At 46.4% G+C, this 7,690-nt stretch overlaps 1 long non-coding RNA gene across 1 annotated transcript; it reads right to left on the minus strand.

Moving 5' to 3' along the window:
- Positions 1 to 203: 203 nt before the first annotated feature.
- On the minus strand, positions 204 to 2,524 carry LOC142923030 (uncharacterized). The gene is made up of 2 exons (XR_012940479.1): positions 2,348 to 2,524; positions 204 to 289 (listed from the first exon to the last, which is right to left on the minus strand). It is a non-coding gene; the product is annotated as an uncharacterized LOC142923030 (long non-coding RNA).
- Positions 2,525 to 7,690: the final 5,166 nt, after the last annotated feature.

The following is a 7,690-nucleotide window of genomic DNA, read 5'->3' on the forward strand; positions in this document are numbered from 1 at the left end:
CAAAAAGTAGTTCTAAAGAAATGAGTTGTCAATCTAGATGTAAAAGTGCACAGCTCCAGTGGCTTCTAATATCAGAAGGAAGAGCGTTCGAGACGGCCGCAGAAGCGCTTCTGAAAGTGCGATGCAGCGACCGCCTTTGTTCGATGGTTCGACAAAATTCGCTGTGGGAATGTGATGTGGCCAACACCATGCACGCGGCCACCTTTGTCTCTCCAAATTGCTGATGTTTATTATAGACACTGCACCAGGTACTCTTTAGAGGGTGAGTCGACCGAGGGAAGGTTCAGGACTGGGTCACACAGACACACACACAGAAAAAGATGCCCTATGTCAAATCCAGAGGCTTCTAAGAAAATGGAGGTGTAAGACGGACACAGCTATTACATGGATGAAGGTGTAATACAGATATTTGTGTTAAGGTGGTGCTGCTCACCTGAAAACAATAACAAAAATCCCACCACTCATTCATCTGTTTAATCTTTGATTGGAAAACGCTGGGCGAGACCTGCGACATTCGAGTGAGCTCACCTACTCGCTCACAAACACAACACTCAACCCAGTCAATCAACATGTTACACACCCTAAATATGACCCGCCTTGTCCTGGGGAAGACCTGCAACATGCTACTGAGCTCACCTCTTCACTCACCTACTCACCCACTATTGCTATGTCATCCACACACCCACACACTCGCTTATCTTAACAGACCTCAATAATTGACATTTAGCTCCTGAAGATATTGCTACATGCAATAAAACGCGAGTGTGTGAGTGATTGAGTGATTGATTGAATGTGTAAGTGAGCGTCTGGTTGCGTGAATGAGTGAGCATGTGAGTGCGTGTGTGAGTGTGTAAGGTGAACGGTAGTGTATCGGCGAATGTGCTGTGCTACAAATCTGGTGATCCGAGTTCAAATCTCGTTCACCAGTCTATGGGTCTCTGTGTAAGTCTTTACCTCTCTGTAAGTCTATGGGTCTCTGTGTAAGTCTATACCTCTCTGTAAGTCTATGCGTCTCTGTGAGTCTACGGGTCTGGTAAGTTTACTGGTCTCTGTGTGAGTCCATGGGTCTCAATGTGAGTTCATGGGTATCTGTTATCATCATCTGTGTTTGAATGAGTCGATGGCTCTGTGTGATTGACTCCAAGTCTCTCTGTTCGAGTGAGTTTGTGGCTTTCTGTGCGAGTCTATGTCTACGTGACTTTACCGAAATAACCAAAGAGTAATTCCTGCAGTCACGAAAGTGCCAAATCAAGTTGGAGACTATGTCTCTCTGTGTAAGTGAGTACAACATATCCTTGCTTAACGCGGGGGTTGCGTTGTCGAAAATTGCTGCTTAAAGCTATTTTACGTCAAGCAGAAAACTTTTCTACAAGGAAAAACGGTAAAGGGGGAGACTCCGTTTTAGCACAATATAACTTTTATTATTATTTTTAATTGAGAGTACAGTACACTGTTTTCTATGTTTATTTTAAATGTGTTGTGTATATGTAGAATATCTATATTATAATCTTTATTTATACTGGAGGAATCTAAAAAGCCCTTTTTCACAGATTTCCAGTTGGGGTGGTACACAAAGTTACAAGAACAAACGATGCAAAAACACAATCGAAGTGAAAAGTATAGGAAAGGTAAGCAAATCACAAAAAAATAAAAATAAACTATTTTTATCTTACCTAGTAAAGCCCTCTAAGCTATTAGCTTCTATTTCAGAAGCGAACTGGCCACAAATTATAGATGAATGAAGTAGCTTATGACGTGGAAATTTATAGCAGCCAAATAATAATAAAAAAATGTTACATTCATCAATATACATACAAAGGACATGAAATGGAGATATGATGAGTGAAAACTATAAGGGAGTGAGTGAGATGACACTACACACAGATGCTGGAACAAAGGCTGAGGAAGAGGATGACACGCCACGTAACACAGTGCGCACCGGTACAGCAACAGCTCCCAGCAATACAGAACAACGCTGCCAACACCCACAGCACTCATAAGAGCAGTCCGTCATGTGCTACTCGAGTTATAGTGGGTGTGATGTGCGCTAAGCGAAACACATTACATAAAAGACGAGGATGTACTGCATATAGTCCTCTACGTCAGTGAGTCTATGTCTCTCTGTGTGAGTCTGTGCGAGTGACTCTGTGGTTCTCTGTGTGGGTTAATCAATGGTTCTCTGTTTGAGTGAGTCTATGTGTCTCCATGTGAGTCAGTCTATGGCTCTGTGTCAGTGAGACTTTGGCTCTCTGTGTGAGTGCTCTCTCTGAGTGAGTCTATGGCTCTCTGTGGGAGTAAGTGGGTCTCTAAGGCCACCACCATCTTGCTCCCTGCCCAGTGCGTCCACCTGGTTGAGCTGCAGGAGTCTATTGTCCACCGCTCCAGACCGCACAGATATCCAGACGTCCACCTCCAGCACAGACACCGGCAGATTCTTAAACCTGGTGGTGGAAGTAAGGACACGAGAGGGGTAATAGTCAACCACCATTACCACCATCAATACCACCATTACAACCACCAAAATCACCGCTATCGTTAACACCACCATCAATATCACCACCTCCACCACAACGATCACTATCAAAATCACAACCACAATACTCTTTGGTTCTTTCGGTAAAGTCACGTAGGTAGAAAAAAATAATAGATCACGACGTTTCGATCGCAACACAAGCAACCATCATCAGGTGAAAAAATATAGCGAGAAAGCTGCTGAAACACGAAGTTATATTGGCTTGAGATAAGCTCAGCCCAAGGGTAAGTGGGCGGGGCTAGAGGTAGAATTTGCATGTAAATACAACACCACATCGTGGAAAAGGAAAGAGAGACACAGACACCGAGAGATCCACACACAGAGAGAGGCACACACAAAGAGACACACGAGAGATGCATATAGAGAAAAACACACCGGCAGAGAGAGATACCCACACAGACAGATGCAGAGACAGATAGACACAGAGAGAATAACATAATTGCCCATGAATTACTATGGTATGACAATGCCAATTACCAATGTCAAAGGGAACATCAATGAATGGTAAATGTGGGGTAATATCCCCAGAAGAGCATGTAGACTACGTTAAAAAATAAAATAATCAGGCAATATAATATCACATATGGGTTCATTTTAAAGTTTAATTATGACAAATAATATTGAAATAATTGTGCTCCATAGATTATCTTAATGGTCAAGTTACATAAACATCACGGAATCACTTAAGCTGACCATTTAAAAAGACATTAATTCCAAGATGTTGAGCAAAGGAAATTGTTTGGAAGTTCATCTCACACCAAGTACATGTTACTATGAATCTAAATCTGCATAGTTCTCGATCAGCAAAGTCGCAAACATGTTTTACCACAAGCAAGGAGTTCAGTGTAAAGCTGTTAAGCAAATTAACCACTGCACACGGTTTTAAAGTTCTCTGCCTCAAAGACAGCACTCTACCAAGTGTCACGACGCAGCTGCACACGCCACATGACAATAGGCGGAGTGAGTGAATCTAAGTAGACACTGACCCTGTCAAAGCGGATCCCATGTCTAGAGTATTTGTGGCTGGTGCTACACATTTCTATGTGATTAGCCATTTCGCTGATCTATCATTTGTGGAAAGGTCGCTTCTGAAAAACAGCCACATAGCTCAGTGGGTCTCACCTGGTAAAATAAAAATAGTTTATGGAGTTCGTTCTGCCTCAACGCGTGTTTTCATAACGCCATTTGGATATGGCACGATGGATGTAATAGGGAACACGTTTTATAACGCGGATGCTAAGTGGATATAACGCGATTGAGTCAACAGAACCACGTCGCGCGAGTAGGAATGTGCGGTTGTTCGGCTGCCTGGGCACAGCGTCACACGAGGCATTGGGATGCTGCTGGATGCTTCCTGATGCTCCCCACGCGCCTCAGTCTTTGTTCAGCCGACACACGCCACGGCTCCCCCCCTCCTGCTCCTGGCCCCTCCCCCTCGTCCCTCCTGGCCCCTCGCCCTCGTCCCTCCTGGCCCCTCCCCCTCGTCCCTCCTGGCCCCTCCCCCTCGTCCATCCTGGCCCCTCCCCCCCACCTCCCTCCGCCCCCCACCCTGCGCGGCCCCGCCGCCCATTGCAAGAATGGCGGGAAGCGGACGCGGGGCCTACCGCGCGCCACCTCTCGCGTGATTGGCTCGCTTCGCGTCACGTGGGGAAGGCGGAAGGGGAGTATGGGGGAGGAGCTGCACGGTTAGGGGCGGTGCCGTGGAGTCACGTGGTGAGCAATGATTGACAATAAGTGGGCAGGGATGGCTGGTACGTCATAGTGTACGTCACATCCGGTATTGACGTTGGTATAAATATCACGCCCCTTCGTGACGTGTCTCACACTTCCTTCCGTCCCGCGTGCAGTCAACACGAGCTGAGCATGGTGCTGCTGATCGTTGGCGTTCTGGTCTTGGCCATGCTTGGGATGGAGATCTTCATTTATCGTCGTTTTACGCTTTCCATCTCAGACTTTTACCGCGAGACCATGACGCTGCAAACGGAGAGGATGAGCCTGCAGAATGTGGAGCTCTGTCAGAAGAACAAGATGCTCCGTCTGGAGCTACAGCAGCAGCAGGAGGAGTTGATGGAGAACCGAGAGACTCTCCAGAGAGAGAACAGGAGCCTGGTTCAACAGCTTAAAGAGTGCCAGTTGGAGCTGGAGTCCACGAGAGTGCCTTGCAGGGAGAGCAAGTCTCTCCATGCGGATTTTCTCCGAGACTACAATGCAGCACAGCGGCAAATGTCGCTGCGCTGTGAAAACAAAGATCTCCGGAGGTCGCTGCACGCCCACCTGACGGAGTTGACATTCCTGGATCCGCAGAGAGGCCAGGAACAGTTTAGGCTACGCGGGAAGCTGGTGCGTCACGAGGACATGTGGCATGGGGAAAAGAGGCTGCATGAAGAGAACCTTCATCTCAGTAGCCAGCTGAAAGAATTGAAATGCACCGTGTCTCAAAAGTACCATGATGCCACCGATGCCCCTTCCACCGCCGCTGCCACAGCTTCCACCACCACTTCTGCCACCACCGCCACCAAGCCCAAGAAGAAGAAGAAGAGATTTATCCATTGGGTGCGAAAATTGCTGACGCGCAAGTCGGCCAATGTAAAAACATTGGGGAAATTGTGAAAATGACACCGCCCCAATTAAAACATTACTCAGAAAGACAAACATACCCCATAGAACATCAACATACTATTGGGGAAAGTGCTGTACAATATATATGCATCTATATTTAACTTTCTTTGCATCGTATGTAGTCAACCATACCAATGGAAGGTGCTGTTAGCGAATAATACAACTTATCGGTTCCATTCCTGAGAACTGTCCGTAAGTCGAACGGTTCATAAGTCTGAATACAATAGTGTACTGTATTTAAATCCACATACTGGAAGTTTTTAAAGATGTTATCACGGTTCAGCAAAACATAGAAACATTGTCAAAGTCATATGTAAGACAAAATATCGTACATTTGCATGCAACAATGTAATAAATACTGTATTGTGAGCAAAACAAAGTTACTTAAATGGAAAAAAAATCTTTTTATTCTCACCTTTAGTTCGGATGCTGGCCTGCTTGTCGGGAGGGGGCGTAATGAGTCCCTAAAACTGCACACACGGGGGCGGTGGGAGGGGGGTGAACGTCCATACACACACACACAACAGCGACAATCATTTGCCGTATAGCCTTACCAGAATGTTGGGGCAAGTGCTGTTAGCGAGCAGCGCCTATGAAGCTCAGAATGGCACACTGGCCAGCACAACGCACGGCTGCCTCTCTTTCTCTCTCCATACACGATACTCACAGGCGTACATGCGTCCGTGCACACACGCACAACAACAACGCAACAACTGTTGTTCACCCCTAAGTGGCGGTGACATCACCACAGCAGATTTAAAGCTTTCGCTGTCCTCCAGACAGTCTCGTCCCTTCACCTGATGAAGGCCGCTTGTGTTGTGGCCGAAACGTCGTGATTTTTGTTATTTTATTTTTTGCCTACGTGACTTTATCCAATAGAACCAAAGAGTGTCACCACAGCACTTGTGCCATGCTCGGTGCATTTGGAGGCCACGTGAAGTGTCGAAGGCTGGCTGGCAGGAGGTCATGTAATAGACGCAGGTGCCATGGATTGACTGAGGAAAATGATCGGCAGATGCAACAGCCGTGCTCCCCACTGTGCCAACTTTATTTGTGTCAGTTGTTTGGCGCTCTGCTCGTTGTTTTGAGCCTCGCTCCTCTGCCCTATGCTGTAGCTGGAGGGCAACTGCCTCCACCTCCCAGGAAGCGCTTTTCATGAACCTCCTCCACAGAAGCCGATCGTGACACTGCTGATACCAGTCATCAATAAGTCCAATCAGCTCCACATCCTTCTGTACCACATCAGTCCATCTCTTCTCTAGCCCGTACCACGCCCATTTAGCACCATCTATCCAGCCAAATTGAAGCTGCTTGGGGATGCCGTGGCTGTGCATACGGACTGCATGACACAACCAACGCAGCCTCGCTTGCTGGAGGAGCCCCACAGATGGGCATTTGTCCAGATATTCCAGGAATCTGAGCTCCTCACAGAGTCCAGTCTGGTTAAACCCTGGATAGATCGTGGGCTAACCAAAATGTTTCAAACCAGCGCAGATGTTCCTTTCGAGAGAGATACGGGAGGGCATAACTGCGGTCCAGAAGACATGAAGGTTTGTATGGAGTGACATGCCAGGTAGCTTCCACACAGTGTTCAGCAGCTGATGAAAATATAATGCCGCTCGAATGATTCGAAGTGAGACCTCGGCTACTGAAACAAAGTTGGTCATCAGCACACTGCCCAAGTACGGAAATATCTCCACTCTCTCCACAACTGCCCCAAAATACATGGGGAATTGAGGGAGGGGAGCATTTTGATGAAGTAAAATACCCAGGGAGGTGATTTGTTTTTGTGAGGCTGATGGTAACGGCCCATAATTTAGGAGCATGCTCCATGTTTAGCTGTAGTGTCTCCAACTTCTCCTTAGAGTGGGAAGTAATCACCAGATCATCCGCATTCATAATATGGTTTAACAATAGAGAGCCATACCATGACCGGACTGGGGCATCGATCAGCCTCCCATTATATCTATACCAGATATAAATTGTACTGGTACATCCATGGAAATCGTCTCAAACTACGTAGTCCAAAAAAAATGTTAAGTCGTGAAAGGGCCAGAGGACATCCGTGTCGCACCTTACTCACATATTCTATCATCCCTTAACTCCATTACGTCGATTTCCCATGTGACGCATCAGTTGTTTTGTATTATTTATATTTGCTTTCATTACTGTAACTCTGTGTTTTTATTTAACTTTGGTCATTTGGGTGATCCAGGTCTCTCTTGCAAATGAGACTCATCCTGGTCGCTTTAGTTCTCGCCTTGTTCAACTCAATAAACTGGTACTCACTCACTCCATTATGAACTCACCCACTTCCCTTACTCTATGACTTACATAAATGCTCCTTCTCCCTCCTCATGAGTCATATATTTACCTGATCATTCACACAATCACCTGATCATTCACTGTGTCAACCTCATTCACGCACTTTTTCATGCTCTCAAGAATGACCCACCCATCCTATCACTCAGTACCTTAATCACCATCCCCTTATCTCATTGACCCACTGGTAAAATGAAAATACTCTACAGCAACAAC

The sequence above is a fragment of the Petromyzon marinus genome, unplaced genomic scaffold, assembly GCF_048934315.1.
Source record: "Petromyzon marinus isolate PM22_M1 ecotype Great Lakes invasive population unplaced genomic scaffold, UKy_Petmar_22M1.pri1.0 PM_Scaffold_25, whole genome shotgun sequence".
NCBI lineage: Eukaryota > Metazoa > Chordata > Hyperoartia > Petromyzontiformes > Petromyzontidae > Petromyzon > Petromyzon marinus.